Source organism: Physeter macrocephalus, chromosome 2, assembly GCF_002837175.3.
Source record: "Physeter macrocephalus isolate SW-GA chromosome 2, ASM283717v5, whole genome shotgun sequence".
Classification (NCBI taxonomy): Eukaryota; Metazoa; Chordata; class Mammalia; order Artiodactyla; family Physeteridae; genus Physeter; species Physeter macrocephalus.
Genome location: NC_041215.1, coordinates 128,796,229 through 128,820,490, shown reverse-complemented (window position 1 = coordinate 128,820,490; position 24,262 = coordinate 128,796,229). Strand labels below are relative to the sequence as shown.

The 24,262-nt window shown below is 37.3% G+C and overlaps 1 long non-coding RNA gene across 1 annotated transcript in view; it reads left to right on the top strand.

Moving 5' to 3' along the window:
• Positions 1 to 24,262, top strand: part of LOC102977398 (uncharacterized) — a 164,616-nt gene that overhangs the window by 114,895 nt on the left and 25,459 nt on the right. The window contains exon 4 of the long non-coding RNA XR_447337.3: positions 2,041 to 2,080. This is a non-coding gene — a long non-coding RNA (uncharacterized lncRNA). The remainder of the gene's footprint in view (positions 1 to 2,040; positions 2,081 to 24,262) is intronic.

Below are 24,262 nucleotides of genomic sequence, written 5' to 3'. Positions count from 1 at the left end.
CACTGTTGTGGCCTCTCCCGTTGTGGAGCACAGGCTCCGGACGCGCAGGCCCAGCGGCCATGGCTCACGCGCCCAGCCGCTCCGCGGCATGTGGGACCCTCCCAGACCAGGGCGCGAACCCGGTTCCCCTACATCGGCAGGCGGACGCGCAACCACTGCGCCACCAGGGAAACCCCATGATTTTAAAGGAAATTTAAACGAGTGTTTTTGGGGACTTACCCTCTTTGGAGTCTTACCCCCTTATTTCACAAGCTGGAGAAAACACTTCTCATATATAAATGACTGGCATTAAAATCCACACTTGAAATAAGTCTCTCAATTTGTATATTAAAAAATTCCAGCAGGCAACTGTGTCTGAGTCTGTGTTTCTTGAGAAGTTTTGAAACCTCTGTGCAGTTAACAGACCAACAGACGGACTGGTGCTGTATACTGGGTGACTCTGAGAAATTTACTTAAACCCCATAGGCTCCTGTTTTGTTACATGTAGAATGTAGATGAGAATCATTCCCTCATGCCCCAGGGATTATGCGAGATAAGGATGCTTATCAGGTGTTAAGTGTTTCATGATACTGAAAGAATTCATTTCACTGTGATTTTTTCCATTAAAAATGTATTAATTTTAAGCTGTGTTCATAAACCACAGTATAAGTTATGACATTAAGAATAAAAGCACATTTTCTCTTGACTATTTCCTTTCTTACTTCTGGTCCTCTGCCTGGATTTAGATAAAATAGAATCCAGTTTTGAAATTCAGGCATCAAGTTCAGCTTAAGTGAACTTGTCAGAGTTTTCCCCACATGTTTTCTCTAGACGAGAACCTGTGGGCATACTAGGCTTGGAAAATGGGTGAAATGGTCTTCCTGCCACATCAGCAGGTGCCAGACACCCCTGCTCTGCTCTGGGGTCAAGACACCCTCCCAGGAGCCCTCTCCACTAAGAGGACCTGGGCAAGTCTTTCACAGGGGCTCCCAAGGTCACTGGACTGGTTTCTAGCCCTCACTCACACAGACTTGACCTCCCCTGGTCCTGCCACCTTAAGGGGCAGAGCTGGTCCAAGTCTGGGGTCTCCGTTTCTGCAGAAACTCTCAACTGGCCTCGTCAGGCTGTTTCTACAGAGGCACTGCCCTCTTCATACCCCAAAGACACACAGCTCCCAAACCACCCTTCTTCTCCCTTGCATCACACTCACCTCATTGTAAAGTCCTGAACAAAGGCCAGAGCAGGTTTCTAAAGAACAAAAATGTTGTTTTTAGTAAGCGACTCCTCCCAAAGAGGCTAGAAGGAGAAGAGAACAAGGGTCAAGATGGTACTTTTGTCCTGTCTGCAGGGAGGGGTGACAGATCAGTCTGCTTCACAAAATTCATACAAAACCAGCAGAATACAGGTTAATATCTATAGTTAGTTGCTCATTCTTGCCTTTGCCCAAAATGAACGCATGGTGAGAGGAGAGACTCCTGGTAATAGAGGCTGCTCGACAAGGCATGACTATTAGTTTTGCTGTTATCTGGAACCTTCCGGGGCTGAGCCTGTGGCTAAACCGTAAGCCGGTCTCCATAATGCGGACTGCCTCTCCTCCCTGCATCCGACCGTATTTCCTGCTGGTGGAGCCTGTTCGCCTGCCTCCACGTTTCCTTTGCTGTTCTGCCCTCTAGTGTTTGAAATCGGGTACTACACATGCAGTCTTTCCGGCGTTAAAGACAGCTGGGAATCCCAAAAGTTAAAAAAAAGCTAAATGTGACTTTTGGGGTCATTTGGTTACATTTCTTCATTTTAATATGTCAGAAAAGTCAAGTGAATTGTTTGGGAGGCAGAAGTATTAGAACAGAAAATTAATGTCTTATTGAAAATAAAGTCCACATCTTGTGTCTAATTTTGTCAATGTTATTTTCCCTTTCATTTCCTTTTTTTTCTTTTTAACTTTTTATTTTATATTGGAGTGTAGTTGATTAACAATGTTGTGATAATTTCAGGTGTTCAGCAAAGTGATTCAGTTATACATATACTTGTATTTATTCTTTTTCAAATTCTTTTCCCATTTAGATTGTTACACAATATTGAGCAGAGTTCTCTGTGCTATACGGTAGGTCCTTGCTGGATATCTATTTTAAATATAGCAGTGTGTACATGTCAATTCCACACTCCCTAACTATCCCTTCCCCGCACCCTTCCTCCCTGGCAACCATAAGTTCATTCTCTAAGTCTGTGAGTCTGTTTCTGTTTTGTAAATAAGTTCACTTATATCACCCTTTCATTTCAATTTGATTTAAGGCTTGAGGTTATTTTTCCTCCCATATTATTTCTTTGTGTTACTACCCTACTTCTTTTATATTTATTAATTCATCATTTAAACTTATATCAATTTTTTTAGAGTTTTAGATTATTTTCACATTTTGAACATTGAATACTTGATTCACTTTTTTAAAGAGAAGAAAGTGTAAATAAATGATTTAACTCTGAATTCAGTTTTGGCCATGGTCTTCAAATCTGTGAGCCATACAATGTGAGAGCCAGCCAACTAGATATTTAGAGTATTTTAAAAACTACAATTCATAGAATTTTCTTATTCGTATAGATTTACCTTAATAACATTTCCATTTCAATTACACTGTGGTGACAGTATGTGGTGTAAATATTTGACAGTTTGGAACTCTTTCAGTATTATTTATGGTCTAATGTCTTCTTATGAACCACTCAAAATTTTTAAAAATAGTGTGTGATGGGAGGTTTTTATTCTATCTACAAAATCCAAAGGTGGATTCCTATTGAATGTACTTTATAATTTACATTGTACATATATAGCATGTCCTTGTTTATCCTTGATCAAGTTGAATTTATAAGGCCTAGTACTGGGGAACTATTTTCTCTCCATTATTTCATTTTTTCCCATTTAATTTCATATATTACAAAAGTAATGTTTATTTCAGAAAACTTGAAAGCTATAGAAGAACACAAAGAATACATAAATTACAAGTAATACAAAAAAAAAGCATTCAGAAATTTTTGAATTCCCCCTTTTCATCATCTAATAGCTATGTGATTACACATATTTGTGTCAATATATGATAGATAGCATGATTGTTTAATAATCTTTATTTATTCTTTTGGTTTGTTTTTGTTTTCATTTTTTTGAATTTTTGAATTTTATTTTATTTATTTTTTATACAGCAGGTTCTATTAGTCATCAATTTTATACACATCAGTGTATACATGTCAATCACAAAAGCCCAATTCATCACACTCCCACCCCCACCCACCACTGCTTTCTCCCCTTTGTGGCCATACGTTTGTTCTCTACATCTGTGTCTCAACTTCTGCCCTGCAAACCGGTTCATCTGTACCATTTTTCTAGTTTCCACATATATGTGTTAATATATGATATTTGTTTTTCTCTTTCTGACTTATTTCACTCTGTATGACAGTCTCTAGATCCATCCACGTCTCTACAAATGACCCAATTTCATTCCTTTTTATGGCTGAGTAATATTCCATTGTATATATGTACCATTTCTTCTTTATCCATTCATCTGTCGATGGGCATTTAGGTTCTCCACACCCTCTCCAGCATTTGTTGTTTGTAGATTTTCTGAAGATGCCCATTCTAACTGGTATGAGGTGATACCTCATTGTAGTTTTGATTTGCATTTCTCTAATAATTAGTGATGTTGAGCAGCTTTTCATGTGTGTCTTGGCCATCTGTATGTCTTCTTTGGAGAAATGTCTATTTAGGTCTTCTGCCCATTTTTTGATTGGGTTGTTTGTTTTTTAATACTGAGCTGCTTGAGCTGTTTATATATTTTGGAGATTAATCCTTTGTCTGTTGATTTGTTTGCAAATATTTTCTCCCTTTCTGAGGGTTGTCTTTTCTTCTTGTTTATGGTTTCCTTTGCTGTACCAAAGCTTTTAAGTTTCATTAGGTCCCATTTGTTTATTTTTGTTTTTATTTCCATTACTCCTTTGTCATAGATTAGTGGACCATAGGTGCATGGGTTTATCTCTGGGCTTTCTATCCTGTTCCATTGATCTATATTTCTGTTTTTGTACCAGTACCATATTGTCTTGATTACTGTAGCTTTGTAGTATAGTCTGAAGTCAGGGAGTCTAATTCCTCCAGCTCTGTTTTTTTCCCTCAAGACAATTCTTTATTTATTCTTAACAATAGTACATTTTTAAAAGTTTTTCAATATTCTTTAATTGAAGGGTCAAATAATATAAGTATTTGGTAGCTCTTTAAATATATTCCCAAATTCCCTTCCAACAAGGTTGCATTGATTGTACATGCTGTGTATTACATGTCCATTTCCCCACATTTTTGATTCAATAGGATATTATAATTTTTAAAATCTTACCACTAAATTGATGAAAATTGTTCTCCTTTTCATGGACTTGTGTTTCATTAACAGTGAGGTTTATCATTTTTCATCTATTTACTGCATGCTTTTATTTCTTCATATTTGTAGAAAAATTTACTTTCCTTTTCAATTTTTCAATTAGTATACTCTTGTTTACTTGTTGATTTAAATGTACTCTTCATATGTGAAAGATAGTATGGCTAATAACAGCAATGAAACCTATAAAACCAAAGCAGTTAGAAATACAAACAAAAGGGACCAAAATCTCAACCACAGCGTAAGTGTTAAATGTGCCCCACTCGGTGTTTAATTATGACATGGCCAGAAATAACAGGACATAGTGGATTTTACTAATATGCCTAACAAGGTTTTTTTCTTATTCCTTCTTTAGTAATATCAGTTACCTGCATGTTAGATCTCTGTTGTCTGATCACAATATCTTTTTTTTTTCATTTTTTGGTTTTCACTTCTTTTGTTTTTCTTCTTCATCTCCAGTTTGAAACAGACTTTCAGCCTTGCTTTTGCCTCATTGGATTTTTGCAGTTGGTCCCTAATTTTGAAGCATCTAATACTGTTTATAATGATGTTATGCTACTATTTGTATCTTCAAGTTGTCAGGGAAATGGCTAACTCTGCAGTGGCTAGCTATTTCCCTTACAGTGAATGCAGATATTGATCCAATCCTACAGGCTACTGCAATGTCAGTCATCTCCCTGTATCTCCATCCTCAACACAGGTCCTCACCCCATGCTAAACACACTGGTTTGCTTCCTGCTCTTTTCTGAGAGCCTTTGCACATGGCATTTTAACTGACTTGAACACCAAAGACTGTCAGAAGGGAAAACATTCCCCTCACTTTCCACTCAGCTAGCTGCATCTCATTCTTAAGATCTCTGAAACATAACCCCGTTAGAGAGGAGTCCTCTGATCACCCTAAATCAGGTCTTCCACCTTGTTATTTACCACCTTGCCCTGCTTTTCTCCTACATGATATCTACCACAATTTGCAAGCACAGGTATCTAGGGTACCTGATCTCTTGCTCTTCTAACTCTTGATATAAAAACTCAGGACCCGAACAGACTTGAATAAATTTTTAGATATATCCCTTGCATCCGAACTTTCCCTTCTCACTCTTCAAAACCCAGAAATGAATTATATTCAGGCAAAATAATATCTCTCACTAAAAACACTCATGAATAGATGTGATATTAAAAGACACTTGTATTAATTGTTTTTATTTACTTTTTTATTTTATCCCTCTACTGTGAGGACGGGATCTCTTTTGTTGACTGCTGTGTACAAAGTGCCTTGCAAAATAAATACCTTAATGCATGAATGAATGAATGATACATGCCAAGCACAGTATTCTTCCACCACTATACTTTTTCTCAAAACTTTTCCTTATGGAACCAGTAAGCCTTGGTTGGAATACACCTATTTGTATTCCCCTTAATTTTTTAGCAATTGTATTTATTGATTTTAGTCACTTCAAGTCTCCAGATAAATGGATTAAGATAGAAACTGGTAGGGATATGGGTGGAGGTAAGTGGATGGCTTCAGAAAAAATTTAATGTAAATTAATAAGAGGGCTACCCATTTTTATGATCAAGGCATACCTCAGATAGTATAGGCAAGGGGAGGAGAGTACTGAAGCAAACTATTTTTACCTTCCTTTTTGGGACAGATTTTTGTTTGTTTCAGAGTTTGATGCATGTGACATGCTGTTCAAGAACATCTTTCTCATCCCATTTCATCAATATTTCAATTAGCAGAAATTCCCTCTGGAAATTAGCATATGGTCTTCTCTTATCCTTATAATATTGCCAGGATTTAGTTTCTTGTTGGTCAGAATGAGCTGAAAAAGAAGCTCAGAAAACACACATCTGGCATATCTAGTCCGTTATGTCATTCCCAAATCTCAGACTTAGGTCTGCACTGAACTTGGTTGAGCTGCGTTTGTAATTGCGACTTTAGAAGTTATTTGGCCTTTCTTATTATCCAGTTGAACTTAAATGGTTTCCTAGATCAAAAGTGAAAGATAAGATGACATGATTCACTACCAATGGACACCGGCTGACTACACAGATCAGAACTGACTTTTTGTGGTGTGAAGGTCGAAATGCAAATGGAGCTTACACACAGCTGCAGAAGAGGGAATGCAGGCCAGCTGGCTCATCCAGGGGACCCAGAAAGAGGCCAATTGTCTTTCCCCATTAAAGTTTCTATAAGCAGAGGTCAATTTGGGGTTTCCTTAGAAAATAGTGTTGGTAGAAAAAGAAATCCAAACTGTTAGGTCTTAATGAAAGGTAAACAGAGTCACACTAAAGGAAAGGCTGGGCCCTGGGAACAGGCGTCCTGGCGATGTTCGGAGTCATGTAATAGTATTCTGGAGTTATGTTCAGGCCCCGGAGCGTAAGAGCCATTCAAGCAGAAGGCCAGCTGCAAAGGCAAAAGGCTTTCATTTGGGTAAACCCATATTTTACAGAAGTGTTGAGTGGAACTCACTAGATGCTTTTCCAAAGAGCAAGTGGTAGTGGAATGAGGCGGATCTGCAAATCTCCTTATGTGACTTGATGTGGGCTGTGTTACAAAGGTTGGAAAGTTGGGGAGTCACCTAAGCTTTCCACGAAATATTACAACACATCTAGAAGCTGAGTAATAAGATAGTCTCAGTAGAGAGAAGGGGAAGGCAAAAGGGTCCCCAGATTGGTATCTACTTCATCAGGAACAACTTTGAGAATGATATGGTTCCCGGAAGAAATCTAAAGCAATTAAGTCTGCATTCAGAATGTGCAAGTTTGGGTGTGTAAAAGTCACCTGAGGAGATTATTTAAAAATATAGATTTCTGTGAGTCCCATCCAGACCAACTGTATCAGAGCTGTCTGGGGTGTGGCCTTGTTATCTGTAATTTATTTTCAAGTTCTCCAATGATTCTGTTTTATAGTCAGGTATGGAGATCACTGGTATAGGACAGAGGAATACACAAGAAAGTCTTTAAAATGGGGAAACATTTTTCTGATACATTTTAAAAGAAGAATCTTGAAAAGTTCACATTAAACTGTGCATTCCTTGAGGTCAGGAATTGACTTGTACTTTGTTGCTTGTCCACCAATTTCAAACCCATTTTCTTAAGCTTTTTTTTTTTTTTTTTTTTTGTGGTACGCGGGCCTCCCTCTGTTGTGGCCTCTCCCGTTGCGGAGCACAGGCTCCGGACGCGCAGGCCCAGCGGCCATGGCTCACGTGCCCAGCCGCTCCGCGGCATGTGGGACCCTCCCAGACCAGGGCGCGAACCCGGTTCCCCTGCATCGGCAGGCGGACGCGCAACTACTGCGCCACCAGGGAAGCCCTTTCTTAAGCTTTTGCTTTCACAGAACGGCTCCTTTTCTTAAAATTTTGTCATGATGATTTAATTTCAGACCATAATGTAATAAAAGGGACCAGACTTATGTTCTACTGTAAAGAACTAGAAAACAAGACAAAATATATAAAATAACTGTTTCTAGATACTGGATTGCAGGCACCATAGAACTACGCCTTCTAGAAAAAAACATATGAGGTGAGTCTCATCATAATCATGGCTTTCTGCCTATACGTACACACCCTGGACCATAATACACAGAAGAGACTCCAAGCCGAGTCCAAGAATATAAAATTTGGAGTGCCCAGCATGTAATAAAAAATTACAGGGCATACCAAAAAACAGGAAAATGTGAACCATACCAGAAGAAAAATAAGTCAATAAAAGTGGACCAAAAATGATAGAGATGATAGCATTAGCAGCCAAAGACTTTAAAACAGTTATTATAAATGTACTAAATATAAACAAAGTTTTCAAGGAAAACATAAATATAATGATGAGAGAAATGGAAGATACAAAAAGGAATTAAATAGGACTTACAGAGATAAAACATATAATATATGAAATGAAAATTTCACTGGGTATTTAGCAACAAATTAAGCACTGCAGGATAAAAGATCAATGAACTTCAACATAGAGCAAGAGCAACTGCTCAAACTGAAAATCAGAGTATGAAAACACTGAAAAAAAAAAAAGAATAGACTTCTGAAATGGTGGTGTGAGGAGTTCCATGGATCCTTATCCCGGTGAAATAATCATAACTGGTGAAAACTGTATTATGAAAATAAGTCAATTATTTAATGTCACTAGAAGTTGTCCCAAGGGCCTACAGCAAATGAAAAAGCATTCATTCAAGAACATCTACTAAAGATTAATAGGAACAGCAAGAGTCTTTGGCATTTGTGCTATGACCGTCCTTACCCCCGTTCCCAACACACACACAGACTCGAATCAAGTGTAACAGAAATTCTATTCTGGGTACTTGTGGCCAATAACACATTATCCCCAAATCCCCGTCTAAGACTCACCTTGTATTTTGTAGACAAATATGCAGATCCTTAAGCAAACATCACGATCAGCATTTCTAGGTATGGCTAGGAAAAAACCTACATCTCTCTTCATAGTTCCATGTTACTTTTGTAAATGGAGAAACAATAAATTATTGCAATAACACTTTTCTCTGACATATTTTCTTCTGATACGTAGGCATGCAAAGCTTTTTTTCTTAACCTGGAAAATGTTATTTAGCAAGAAATGGTGTGGAGAATTTGTCCAGTAATTGAAGAAGATGGTCTGTGATAAATACAAAACTTTCTTTTCAAAAAAAATTCTGAATAATTGCAATAAGCACTTTCTTATTCGGAAAATCACCTTTTAAACTACTTTAAAATATGTCCTGATCCTTGAAGAGTCTTGTGATTTCTGAAGAATCAAAACATCATGTTTTGATAGTTGGCATAAATGAGTCATCTTTGGTCCAGCTGCTGGTGGAATGCAAGGAGACAGGAAAAGGAAGGCGTGCATCTAGCTAGTGTCTGGATGCACTCCTGTGGAAAAACTCACCAGGTGTCTGGAGGCTGCTGCAAGTTCCAAATACTTTGGGCAAGACTGGCTGCCAGATTAGAAATGGAACTGAACTCCTTCAAGGAAGCAGAGACAGATAGGATTTATTCAGGTCTCTAGTTTGCCAATACATAGCTATGTCCTGGACAAAAATCCCCATCCATTAGCTGTGTAAACACGAATCTTAGTATTTCATCCCTGTGGTGCTGGGACTCTTAACATGATGACTATTGATGATATATTAAACGCTTTAAAATGAAGCTTGTAAGGTATAAGTTTCTGATTTCAAAAGTTGGAACTTTCCAAAAACATGGTATGTGGAAATCTATGCACATGCAACATAATTCGTTAAAAAGATAATAGATTTTGGAGATATCTAGATAATATTAGTGTTTTTATCTCTGCCTGCCAAGTCACAATCTGCCTACCTTTCAATTTTCTCACCTCTAAAATGGAAATAACATTTGCTGAATTGATTTGTAAACTGCTTTGCGATGTCATGCAAATGTTAGCTAAGGGAAACAAATCGTTTTCAAAATTATATAATTCCCAGGCAGTGTATGTTTTTAGTTAGGTAATAATGAGGATTCAAACCCAAAATCTCTGAAAGGACTCCCTTTCGCTGTGCTAATTTTTCAATAAATTACTCTCACGCAAGAAAGCGCTCTTCTTTGTCCTGCTTCATCTTTTCGCAGTCTATGGCCTCCCCCTTAAAATCCTTTCCATCATACAGGGTTGTCATCACAGTATTTGTGCCTTGATTGGGGATTCTGGGACAGTCAGTCACGGATGTTCCATTGACCAGACACAAGATCAAAGATAAGACAAACTCTCAGCTCCTTTACCTTCCCCAAATTTCTACCTGCCCCTTCCCCACTCCTTCTTCTGGAACACCACATTTGTGATTTGGTTTTGTCTTCACATTCAATGCAAACATCACTTGCCACACCATAAATTTAGCTTACAGGCCAGTGAGGTCAAAACAGAGGTGGTGTCACCTGCCTCATATTTTTCATCCAGCTAACAGAATATCCTCAAACTGCTTTCCTAACTGAAGCAGCTGCCCTAATTAGCAGCCCTGGTTTTATGATCTTTCCTGGTCAAACATTTTTTATATTACTTTCAGTGGCAATATTTGATTCATTTTTTTTAAATTGCAGAATGTAGAAGAAATACTATAAAAGATCAAGATATTCTGAGAGATCTTGATGTGCTATTGATGTCCAGATGACACTTTTTTCCAAAACATCCCATAATTTTGGACTTTAACAAATTATATTTTTATAAAATGATGAAAAGGTCAGATTCCAGTGTATTTTTCTATCAAAAATCAATTACCCATCTAGAAGTTCAGATTCTGATCTTAAGGCTACAAGATATTTTCTTTTAAATGTCCCTCGAATAATGTATTTTAACCTTGAAGTCACTTCCTCTGGTCAGAGGATTGGGTGAACGCACCACTCTATACTGCCATGGAGGAAATTGATTCTGTTCTAAGTCAAATTGTGATGAAGAACCTTTAGTGGACACCTGCATATCGTGGCTTATAGCCTTGTTACTTACAGTGTGGTCCAAGGTAGCATCAGCATCAGCTGGGATCTTGCCAGAAACACAGATGATAAGGACCCACCTCTGACCTACTGAACTAGGACCTGCATTTTAACAAGGCCCCCAGGAGTTTTATGTACATTCAAGTCTGACTCCTGTTGGTTTGGAGGGCTCTTTGCATATGAGATACCATAGGAAATTCTCAGAAATTTGAAGTTAGAAAGAATACTTCATAAGAATTAAAAGTCCTAAGATGACTGGTGATATAAAAAATCGTTAAATATATGTTATGTCAGCTGATGTGACTCAATTTTAAACTCAAATGCTCAGACTCTATATCTCCGGCTGGGAGAATAACTATCCTAGATTATGCCATTCAGATATCACCTAACTCAAATCTTGGATAATTTACTTCCGTTTTTAAAATAAGGAAGTTGTGGTAAAACTGAAAGAATAGTACTATATAAATGGAATTTATTCATTTACAGACAAAAATTTATTGAGCTCTTGTTATGTGCCATATACAGGGTTAGTCACTGAAAATGAAAAGATCCAGAAAATATGAATTTTGTCCATATTAAACTCTTAGTTTAGTTAGGAAGTCAGAAAAGTAAACAATTATTAAAATATAATATCATAAATTCCCTTCTAGAGGGAATCACAGGATACTTAAATCACAGGATACTTAGTAGGGGACCATACAGGAGGAGCTCTCACAGTACCATGCTGAGATGGGGTGTTTGTTTGGGGGGTCCACATAAATAGGAGAAATTTTTAACATTCACAATGAAGGCCACAGCTAGAAGGGTCTTTAGAAATATGAAGGCTGTTTTTTACAACAAAAAATTCAGGACATGTAATTTATCAAGTACTATTTTATGTCTGAATACAAAGGAGCAGTGTATTTTCAAAAAAGTTGCCCTAGAAAATCTAAATATATTTAATATTGAATCTGGCTCAGTTACAGAATTGTTTTATAGGTCTTTGTCTAGAAAATTGGAAAGAGTGGTGGTGATTTTCTATGTAGAGGGACCACCTTAGTTGAATTCATGGGGTTTGAGAGAATACTGTTTCATTAATTTATTCATTCAATGCAACACATTGATTGAGCCCCTACTACACATTAGACACTGACAATAGTCAGCAAAATAGTGCCTCTTGCTTTCATGAGGCCTATAGTATAGTAGGGGAGATATACAATAAATTAGTAAATACATGACATGAAAGCTGGAGGTATGTGGTATAAAATGTTTAAAGGCCAAAGGAATAAAGTTATGGGGGAAGCAGTACTATTTTAGGCATGGGTGTCAGAGAAGGTCTCTAGACCTTCTCTAGAGACCTTCAATGTCTCTAGAGGAAGTGACATTGACCTGAGAAGAAGCGAGGTGGGGGATATAGAGAAATCCGGAAGAAGAACATAGCAGGAAGGAGTGTCCCTCATGTATTTGATGTGTTGCTAGGAGGCCTGGGGTAGAGTGATCAAGGTAGAGAGAGAATAGATGAGAGCAGAGATGTAGCTGGGGTGGGAGTTGAGGATGGATCACAAAAGGCCTGGGCGGCCATTGTAAAGACTTCAAAATTTACTCTGAGTTAAGACAGGCAGCCAATGGATGGCTTGACCAAAGGAACGAAATATGTTATATACTACAAGGATAACTCTGATTGCTAATGTGGAGAACAGATTGTAGCCTAAACAATGCAAGTAAATACAAAAGATTTTTCAGTATGGAAAAATATTGCAAGTATGAGCTTTTTACAAGAAAATCATATTTATTGTAAATGCAAAAATACAGACATGTTAAAATCAAAAAGTTAAAAGAGCTATCTTGGAAACACTAAGCGAAGGAAAGCTGCTGTGGCTATATTAGTATTTAGGGGATAGTTAAATTAGATATTTAAAGGAAGTATTACTAGAGAAAAGACAAGACTGATACCTCATAGTGACAGAAATGCCGATTCCACAATAAGGCATAATTATAATAACAATAGAATATACTACAGATAAAAACATACGGATGAATATGCAAATCCACAAATGCAGTTGAAGATTTTACTACTCTTTTTATCAATACTGAATAGAAAAACCTGATAAATTAGTAGAGATACAAAATATTTGAACAGCACTATCAAACGACTTCATCTAATTGACATGTATGTACCTCGATACCCACCATTGCAGAATTCTTTCACAGGCACCTGAAACACTTATCAATATATTCTATAAGCTGGACCATATAACTCCTCATTAAATTTCAAGGGATCAAAATCAAATAGAGTATGTTCTTGGACCACAGTGTGGATAAATTAGCAATGTAACAGAAATATATGTGAAAATTCCCAAATAATTGAAAATTAAATGACACATTTCTAAATAACCCAAGGATCAAAGAAAAAATGAAATTGATATATTTAACTATATTTAAGATAGAAGTTAAAAAATATGATGTATCAAAAATTGTGTGGGATGCACTGGAAATGTGATTAGAGGGAAAATTATAGCCATATGCCTGATTAGAAACAAAGTGCTTAAAATCAATGATATAAACTTTAACCTTGAGTAACTAAAAAAGGAAGAGCAAATTAAATCCAATGTAAGGGGAAGAATGAAAATAATACAGACAACAGAAAGATTTAATGAGACATAAGATAGAAAACAACAGAAAGAAATCAACAGAATAAAGCAGTTGGTTTATATAACAAACTAATAAAACTAATCAATGCCTAACTAGTTTAATTAAGAAATAGAAAACAGAAATTATAGTATTGATAATAAAATGGGAAACATTATTATATAACCTATAAGCATTAAAAGGACACGAAAAATTATTTAAAACCTTAAGCCAATAAACTCGACAACTTTGTTGAAGTTCCTTTTCAAGGAACACAAATTACCAAAACTGATAGAAGAGGAAACAGGAAATCTGAATAGTCCAATATTTATTAAAGAAGTTAAATCCACAATTAAAAACTTTCCCCAAAGCAGCCCAGATGGCTTTCACCGGTGAATTCTATCAAACATTGAGGTAACAAATAGTAACAATCTTACCTCAACCATAAAAGAAAAAATATATAGATATATATGTCTGACTTCAGCAAAATTAAAAGGTTCACTCATCAAAGGACCCAAATTAAATGAATAGCAAAGCCACAGGCTGCAGAATATTCTTAGTCATACATACATCTGACAAAAGGCTGGTATCCTGAATGTACAAGGAACTCCTACCAAATGATTGATAGAATTCATCTAGGCTTGGAGCCCTCCTTATGCTAAGTTTTTCAGCAGTTTCTTATAAAGTTAAACATGCTTTTATCATATGACTTGGAAATTCCATCTCTATGGGTTTACCTGAGCCAAAAGAAAATACAGAGCCACATATACAAAAAAATTTTTTGCACAAGAGTGTTCATAGCAGACTTTTTAAAAAATAAAAAATGACAAATGACCATACAGATACTAGATAAACAAAAGGAGGCCTATTTATAGAATGAGACACTACTCAGCATCAAAAAGGAATGAATTCCTGACATGTGGAACAGCCAGGATGAATCGCAAAACATGTCACTGAGCCTAAGAAGTCAGGCACATACGAGTAGATAGTGCGTGAGCCCATTTATTTGAACTCCAAAAACAGCCAAAACTAGTCTCTGATGCTAGAAAACAGTACAGCGACGGTCTATGGTGAGGCAGGGGTTAAATGGGGAGGCAGCAGACGGGAACTCTCTGGGTTGATGGAAATGTCCATTATCTCGTTTTGGCTGGTTGTTATACACAGTTGTCAAAACTCACCTCACCGAGCACTCAAGAGCACTTCATTTCCTTTAACGTAAATTAAACCTCAATAAAGAAAAACAATTTCCTTTTGTCTCGTATGGAATCTATTCCTCTTTCTTCAAAAACTTGCTCCCCCAGATTCTCTAATACAATTACATAATAAGCAAATAACAACAACAACAAATTCTATTGGTCGACTACGATATAATCAACTTCAGAGTACAGAGATGTCAGACTTCTATATTTGTACGCATTCTGAGGGTTTAGTAATTTTCATCTCTCCACACAGTGAGACGTACAGTGTGAATCGTCTCAAATTCATAGCCACTTTCAAAGGCTACCTTTGAGCTCACTCTGAGCTAAAGCCCGGTGGGATTTTATGTCCCTCGCTGAAATGCCACATCAAAAAGCTGAACCAGAACATAAGCAGGAGCATCAGTGGACCGGCTCTGTCTACTAACACAGACACTATTTAAAACCTATGTTTGAAGTGGCCAATTTAAGTTCTGGAGGGTTGGCACAGGTGGGGCTTTGTTTGAGGACCGCAGAAGAAGGGGAAAGTACTGTGTGTAAACACGAGGAAATTAGGGGGTTTCTTCGCATTTGACTCTACTGTTTCTTTTTAGTTTTCCCCCACTTAAAATATTATCACCAAACCTCAAGGAGGAGCCATCATCACATAGTTTCTCACTGGCTCTTCCCTCATTGCAAGCAAAACTAACATTGCAGTTTTCCTGTCTGTTGCTTCTTTGGTTTACTCCCCAAATTACACCTACTATTTCATTGACCTTGGAGGGCAGTGGTCACTGAATTACACAAAACCCATCTTCTACCATGAGCTGGGACTCATTTTCTCTGTCCTCACACAGAAACTACTTTGCTATAAGTGAGGAACTTTGATATTATCTCTACTATTTAATTCCTTTTTAAAAAATGCTAGCATGGGAATTCCCTGGTGGTCCAGGGGTTAGGACCAGTGCTTTCACTGCGGGAGCCCGGGTTCTATCTCTGGTCAGGGAACTAAGATCCTGCAAGCCTGGCAGTGTGGCAAAAAAAAAAAAAAAAAAAAAAAAATGCTGGCATGAAACACGAAATAGTGTTCTGAGTCCATTAATGCATTTCAACCTATAGTTTGAAAAATATGCTCTAAGGTTTTACTCTCCAACGTGGTACCCAGTAGTCTAATATGGCTACTTAAATTTAAATTAATTAAAATTAAATGAAATTAAAATTCCAGTCCTGTAGTTGCCCTGTGGGCATTCAGGAACTCAGCGGTCACATGTGGTTGGTAGTTTCCCTATTTGATAGCACAGATATAATATAGTTCCCTCATTACAGAAATTCCTATCGGAGTGCTCCTCTAAAGCAACTACAATTATACTCACTTTTGAAGGATAAGACAGAACAGGTTCATCATCATGGTATTTCAGGCAGAAAACAAAGTCTCTGATTAGAGACTCATTCTTTACTTTGTTGCACTTACTTAAAATACTGTGAAACACTAAACATTTTTGCTGACTTTTATGTTTATCTCTGTGTTTAAAGTCTCATTATTTTTTACGTTGATGTACACATACAAATATAACTAAAGGAGCATTCTGAGAATCAGAAGCCAGATTCCATGGTCAATTAGAACTTCCTCTGTGATTCTATGGTACAGAATTCATGGGTTCAGTAAACACTGTTAATATTAAAGCAAAATTGGTTTAAATGCTCAAATGCAGGGATTCTTGAAGGATGAATGAAGCTCCAAAACTTACATTTATTAAAAAACAAAAACAAAAACAAAAGGAGTGGACCCAGGGAGTAATTATTAAAAATGTAGTGGTGTCTGGCATCTGTTTTTTTTTTACAAACTCTGGATGATTCTGATTTCACCATCACTGATGAGATATATTTGCATATCAGAGTATATTAAAGTGATTATAAGATAAAAAGTTTCTTGCAGCTACTAATATTAGAGGAGAGTTCTTCTCCTCCATTCTTCATGTTTCCTTAAAGGGGAGGAAACTTCTGTTGCCTCAGAGGGAGGGTAATGAATTGGAGGAACACTTCTGCTCTATTTCATTTTACTACCATTCTCATTTCTCCCTGTGAGGGGAATAATTTCTTTTCTGACTGGTGACATTGGGAGAAAAAAAAAAATCAGCTTACATGTCTCAGCCCTTTCAAGATTTTCTATCACTTTGTGAAAAGCTGGTCTCTAAGGACACAGATCTTCTCTGCTGATCAGTCCCATAATCTTATCAGAGCATGTCAGGGAGCCCCTCTGTGATCAATGCTCAAGCCACATTATCAATTCAACCTTATTCACAGTAGGGATGGTATTTGCTCCTCATCCAATTGGTTGCAAACTCAGGAACTTGGCTCTCTCCAGCCCTAAGTAACACGATGGCCAGGAATCACACCCAGATCAGCTGCTTGGATGGCATCCTGCTCAGCTCTATAGCTTGTTTCTTTGACATCTACCTACCCTGGTGCACACACACACACATCACCACCACTTTGACACATAATTGTTTCCTATGCAAAAAAATGTCTCTCCCTTCCTTTCTCCTTGAACTGAAGAAGAGTGCCTGAGGGATGGGAGCTTCCTCCTCATGGTAAAGGCAGAAGCCATGCTTTGGTGTGTGGAAATTACGGGGAAGTAGTCTTTAGCTCAGTATCAGGAGAGATTTTTCTGAGAGTTAGTCTAGACTCCTTGGAACAGCATTCAGCATTGGTGAACATCTTTACAAGTTCATATTCTGCTTCACTTTTTAGGCTTTCCCTACAGAATGCTCACGCCTTTGGTCACAACAAGAGCTCATATGCATCGAACAGTATGATTTTATAGCTTCTCACAACACCATACGATTAAGTACTAAATACTCACTGAAATGGATCAAATGGAAATCTGACATCAAATATTATTATTATTTTATGATGAAGGCAAGATTCTAGTGCCAATCTTATAGACTTCTAGTGCACAGCTGAAAAATGCAGAGTTTCTTAGAATGTCAAAGCCTCTTTTCTTCCACTTCTCTTCCTTGTGTCTGAGACCTCAAACAGACTTTCAGTTAACAACCCAAATTCAGGACCTTTAATAAGAGGTTAACATTGAAAATTGTTAAAACCACGTGTGTTAAAGTTATTCCTGAGAATGAAAATGTATCTTCAAATGTCAATTAATTCAATTTCACAGGAATCCTGAAAGGAAATATAGCCAGTACATAAAGAATTGTCTCTCCCGACCCCTTAACCCCCCTTCCAAGGGTTTTCCTATGGGAAATACCAAATTCATTTTATAATGGCTCATCACTCATTGTCAGTTCTTCTGATAGGGCTGTTTTGGCATTAAATTCACTTTGTGTACCTCTTTAACAGCAGCCCGAAGTGAGAGAATCCAGATGCTTTACATGACAGCACTAATAAGACTATGCCCAGAAGGTAAACAAGAGTGCTTCATATTTCTGTGCCTTCTGCAAATGGTTATCAGATGAGAGACAAGGTCCTTGCATCAGCCCTTGTGTTCTTTTCCCTTTCATCTGGAAAAGTCATAGTCTAGAGCAGCAGAAACTTTTACAAAGCTTATCTGATTTCTGGTTCAGAGACCCATTAAAAAAAAAAGAGGACATCAATCAATCTATTTTGAATAAGGTCAATACAGAAGCTGACAAGGAGACGTTGGGTGCAGAGATTAGACTTGAAAATTAAATCAGAAGCCTCTGTTAGTGAATCATAACACGTACACATGTACATTTAGAATATGTACACAGTTTAAGCATAGTTGTCCCATATTTTCATGTCTTCTTTGCATGGTATATATATGTGTTACAACTATATTCTGCATGTCTGTTGTATTCAGAGGTATAATATATGCAGCAATTGGGAACCCAATTTTTTAAAAATGTCTCAAGTAAGCTTGAAATTTCCATTTTTTTTCCATTTTTCAAGACCAATGCATTCAACACACCCTTTCTATCACCTCCTCCCCATAACAATGTGGTAAGTAATATCCAGTTTGAAGCAATTTTATAAGGATTATATTGAGGCAAAGATGTAAAACACACAGTGAAGTTCGATTAGCATGGAACACATAGTAGCCATGCATTAATTGTACATTTTTTTAAAACATGAAGAGGTAGCCAGGGCGAAAAAGAAATCTATATTAGATCACTTGTATACAGAGGAATATTTTCCATTAAAAATATCTTTGTACTTGGACTTCAGAAAAATAATCTTTTAAAATTTTTGTACTCCATAAACCCAAAGTTTTCTGTAGTTTTTGATTTATAATAAGAATTTTCTGTTAGTATATAATGCCTTACTGTACTAATGACCTCATAATCCAACAATATTATATCAATTACTTTTTAAAATCTCCAATTGAAAAATTATGAACTTGAACTTTAGGAATGGTTCAAATTTGATAAATGTTGGTGGGAACCGTTTTTAGTCATCTCTAATATAGATCTGAGACATTTTGTTCTAAACCCTATTTGAATTCCATATTAAAAGTAATTTCTTTTCTTTTCCCCTAACATTACAGATTTTAAAAATTTACAAGGGAGCTGAAAATTGCCTCTTACACTTTAAAAATCAATAAAATTCATGAATATCAAATAAAGTCATAGCCAAAGGATATCTAATGAATACAGGTTAGGGCATTCAGTTTTGGGACCTGAAAATTAGACTCCAACCACTGAAATAAATCAATAGCAATCAAACTATGATTTGGCAATGACTCCAAACAGTGCAGCTCTAAGGGAAACCATGGAGAATACAAAGATTCTATTTTTTTTTTTTTTTTTTTACGGTACGTGGGCCTCTCACTGTTGTGGCCTCTCCCGTTGTGAAGCACAGGCTCCGGACGTGCAGGCTCAGTGGCCATGGGTCACGGGCCCAGCTGCTCCGCAGCATGTGGGATCTTCCTGGACCGGGGCACGAACCCATGTCCCCTGCATCGGCAGGCGGACTCTCAACCACTGCGCCACCAGGGAAGCCCCAAAGATTCTATTTAATATCTTAATGATCTGTGCTCTTCTCCAATTCAGAGGAACTAGTTCAAGTTCCTCATGTGCTTATACTTTACCCTTTAGCTACCAAATCTCCTCTTGGTAAAGGATCTATAATAAATTCCTATTTATTAAGTAAGACGCACATTTCAGTTTAGAAGCATATATGATAGTGGTTAATTGCTCTGGATTTGAAAAGATTTCAAAACACAGAGCTTCCACTTATTAGCTGTGTCTGTGTCACATAACGCCTTCAGATTATTGAAAGGACTCACAAAACTTCTCGAACGTATACTCAGTGCAAGGCTGTAATAATATCAAAGGATGTGACAAAAAAAAACCCAACAGTGCTCCACTTTATTTTTTGTTAATTGATTTATTTATTTATTTTTGGCTGCTTTGGATCTTTGTTGCCACATGCTGGCTTTCTCTAGCTGTGGCAAGCAGCGGCTACTCTTCCTTGCGGTGCACCGGATTCCCATTGTCGTGGCTTCTCTTTGTTGCGGAGCGTGGGCTCTAGGCACACAGGCTTCAGTAGTCGTGGCACGGGACCCCCGGGCTGCGGACCAGTACCGGTCCTCAGCCTGTTAGGAACTGGACCACACAGCAGCAAGTGAGTGGTGGGCGAGCAAGCGAAGCTTTATCTGTATTTACAGCCGCTCCCCATCACTCGCATTACCGCCTGAGCGCCACCTCCCGTCAGCATTATGGTGAGTTGTATAATTATTTCATTATATATTACAATGTAATAATAATAGAAATAAAGTGCACAATAAATGTAAGGCCCTCGAATCATCCCAAAACCATTCCCCCTACACCCCATCTGTGGAAAAATTGTCTTCCATGAAACCGGTCCCTGGTGCCAAAAAGTTGGGGACCGCTTCCTTATACTGTCTGATTCTAAAGGGATTATGGATTCATTTTGCATATTTCCTTCAGATTCTCTCAATTCATTGAGGTTAGGGTAAGTTGAATTGTTGTGTGGTCCCCTTAATGCCTGAAGAGTTCACCTAGTCTTCAATAGTGGTCTAGCAACACCTTAGTAGGCACCTGTCTATATCCTCCATATCGTGACATCTTTCTTAACTATCAAAAGGCTGCCCTTCAATTTACCATGCCTAACATATTATTTCTTGTCTAAAAATTTGTTATTCCCTCTGTTTTGAATAACTTGTCATTGGCACATTGGTCAACCCCATTTTAGAAACTGAATTAACAAGACTATGACAGCTTCCTTCCCGTAATCGTTCCCTCTAATAGCAAGGCCACATCTGGAGCCCACACCACACCAGAAGAGTTCCTTTTATTGCAACATCATTATAAATTGAGTCAAGGCATAAAATTATGTGAAGTTTTATTATCATTTAGCCAATCCAATATGTGACTTATATTCTTAACATAATAGAATCCTCTTTGGGGTATTCTATTTTGTAATCAAAGTGAAGGAGGAGAAGGGAAATTTACTTTCCTACTAAAGGTTGCTTGAATTTTTTACTTAATTCCGATTAAACAAACTAGAGATAGGAGCAATGGAATTTGCATTCACTTCCATAACGGTAAATGTAGACACCAACCGAGAGTCTTATAAAATCCATTTTTATATGTCCTTCAGGTTTCTTGAATTTATCAAAGCTAGGGTAATTTGGATCCAAAGATTCCCCTCCTAGCCATCATGCTCAGAGTTAATAAAATAGTAAGCATTATACATAAAAACTTATGTTACCAAGGTTTTTGGAGGTGCTGGCAATATCTGTTCATAAAATTAGTCATTTTTTTGTTTTAATTTTTATTGGAGTATAGTTGATTTACAATGTTGTGTTAGTTTCCAGTGTACAGCAAAGTGATTCATATATATATATATATATATATCTGATATACATATATATATAAACTTTATCATACTCTTTTCCTTTATGGTTTATTACAAGATATTGAATATAGTTCCCTGTGCTATATAGTAGGACCTTGTTGTTTATTTTATATATAGTAGTTTGTATTTGCTAATCTCAAACTTCTAATTTATCTCTCACCCACCCCCTTTCCCATTTGGTGACCATAAGTTTGTTTTCTATGTTTTGTAAATAAGTTCATTTGTGTCATATTTTATATTCTACATATAAGTGATATCATATGGTATTTGTCTTTCTCTGTCTGATTTACTTCACTTTGTATGATAATCTCTAGTTCCATCCAGAAAACTCATCAATTTCTCGATAGACTATCTTGCCATTTCAGTAGTTTCCTGCTTAGTATTTTCCAAATTTATAGCTGTTTAGCAATAAGGGGTTAATTAAGAGTCACAACTATGGCCCACTCACATTTACAATCTTTCAGTGGGACCATTTCCCCATTCCTAACCCAAGCAGCAAACATCTACTGCTTGATTATGCACTTTCGATGTCCCTGGAACTGATTCTGTATTTTTAAATCAGTTCTTATTAGTCCTCAGTTTATGTCTTGTTCCTTATCCATTTAGCTACCCCCCCTCCAATCATATTTCTTCTAAATTCCATTGAGAAGCCTTTCTAATTAATTATCTCAATCCCTGAATGACCTCAAAGTAGGACTGGCTCAGCAGTCAGCTTTGTACCAAAGGTTCTCTATCCTTCTTTCCTTATCACCCTTCCTCCAGAAAAAAGCTTTAGTTATTTCACTTGAATCTGGGGCCATTTCAATAATCCTGCTGACTATGTCAGCTATACCAGTTATGCTTTTTTGGATTATTGTAAAGACTCACAAAACTCCACAAAGTATAAGCACATACGGCTTTAGTAGAGGTAAAGGATCTGATAAGTAGGAGAGAGAAATCACAGTCAATCCTCTGGGAAGTCCAAGGCACCTAGGCGCAACTTCCAAATTTCTTTCCTAGTCACATGAGGTATGCTTTGTCTCTGAATGGTGAACTGCCAAGACACACACAAAATGCCTTGATTTCAGGAAAGTTATAGTTTCATCCAAGAAGGTTGTTGTTTGTATCCCTCTGGCCATGTAGCCAATAGCAGGCTACATGATCAGGTTTAATAACAGAAATTATGATAACATAACAGAGACCAGACACAAACAATTAATTTTTACATTTTCTATAAAGAAGGCTGACCAGCTGGTACATGATGCCTCCTTTTATGTTTCAGAATCCTAGCATGGAAATGGATTAATCACATTACATTTTATTCTGCTATGGCCAAGGATTAGCACTGCGGTTCCAGGTGTCCCCCAGAGATAAGTGCAGGTAGAAATAGACTAGCTGAGATTGTGTAATTACACACTAGCTTTATAACCTGTGGAAAATTGCCCAGGTTCATTGTGACTCAATTTCTTCATATTCAAAATAATAACTAAAGTAATATGATTGTGTCATGCTTAAATGCAATAAAGCATGTAAATTGCTTTGCTCAGTGTCAGGCAAATAGTAAAAAAAAAAGAAAATTTAAATTAAGTGGCACTCATATATTGTGTATTTGCCACGATCAAAGCGATTTCTTAGGCTGGTGATGTCCCGGTGACAACTTAATTTGGCCCTGTGACTCATCCCAGCTCCTACTGGAAATTAATCTGTTGGTGAAGTCAGGGAAGAAATATACAAGAAGTCCAGAATCGTGAGATTTACCTATATTTTATCTCCAGCTCTATTCTTTCCCTTCCCTTGTTTCTCCAAATTTTGATTTTATTCTTTTGCTGAATTTAAGTCCATATGTACACAGAACTCTGCTTGCCATACATCTGGAACTCTGTGGAGAGAAGAGGTATCTGTGGATGTATGGGTAGCTCTGTTGTAAACAAGAGATTCAAATAAAAATAATACAGACTTCCTTTTATTAGGAAATAAGGGACACCTATCCAAGGCCTGTAATCAAAAGGTAATCAGATTTGATTTTTTTACAAGGTACATGGGCGATGATAATTTCTAGTACTCACCCCATCCATTTGTTCATTAATCAAAATTCACGTTGAGTTATATACATAGCCAAATAGGATTTGACATAAAACGATACGTTCGTCTACTTCTCCCATCTCTCAGATGGGGCTGTAGTCCTCCTTTACCCATGTGTACTTATATTTAGATGTCTTGTGAATGGAATGCCTTGCTTGACCTTGTGGGATAATGGTCTCTGGATGAAATAGGAGCAAACTGGACTGAGGTTCTTTCCATGCCAAGCCCGATGTGTGCCAAACGTAGTAAACCAAATGCACATAAGCAACATGATAAAGTAAAAACTGTGCTGGATTTAAACATTTAGAGGAATTATTTTCAAAAAGTTATTGCTGTGAACCCCTTTTCTCAAATGAAACTTTACAAGGAATTGCAACACGTAAACCACGTACAGATGAAATGCTTGTGTTGGTGCAAGGATTTGAGGCCTTGAGTACAGACTGCTCAAAGGCCCACTCGGGGATTTATTCAGAAAACCTTAAAACTGGAGCTACCCTATGAGGGCAAACTCTCATAGAAAACAAATAATAATAATAATAATAATGCCATGTTATCTTATGTCCTGCTCTAAATCACAGAGCTAGAAGGAACCGTAGCAGCCATTGTCTGGAGGTCACAAGCTCACACACCTTTAGCATCGTGTATATAACACGAACATGTCCCACTTTGAAGGGGCAGGATGTGGTCCTCACTGGTGAGCACATCACTTGACTGAAACCATCCCAAATCTTTTCTGTTAACA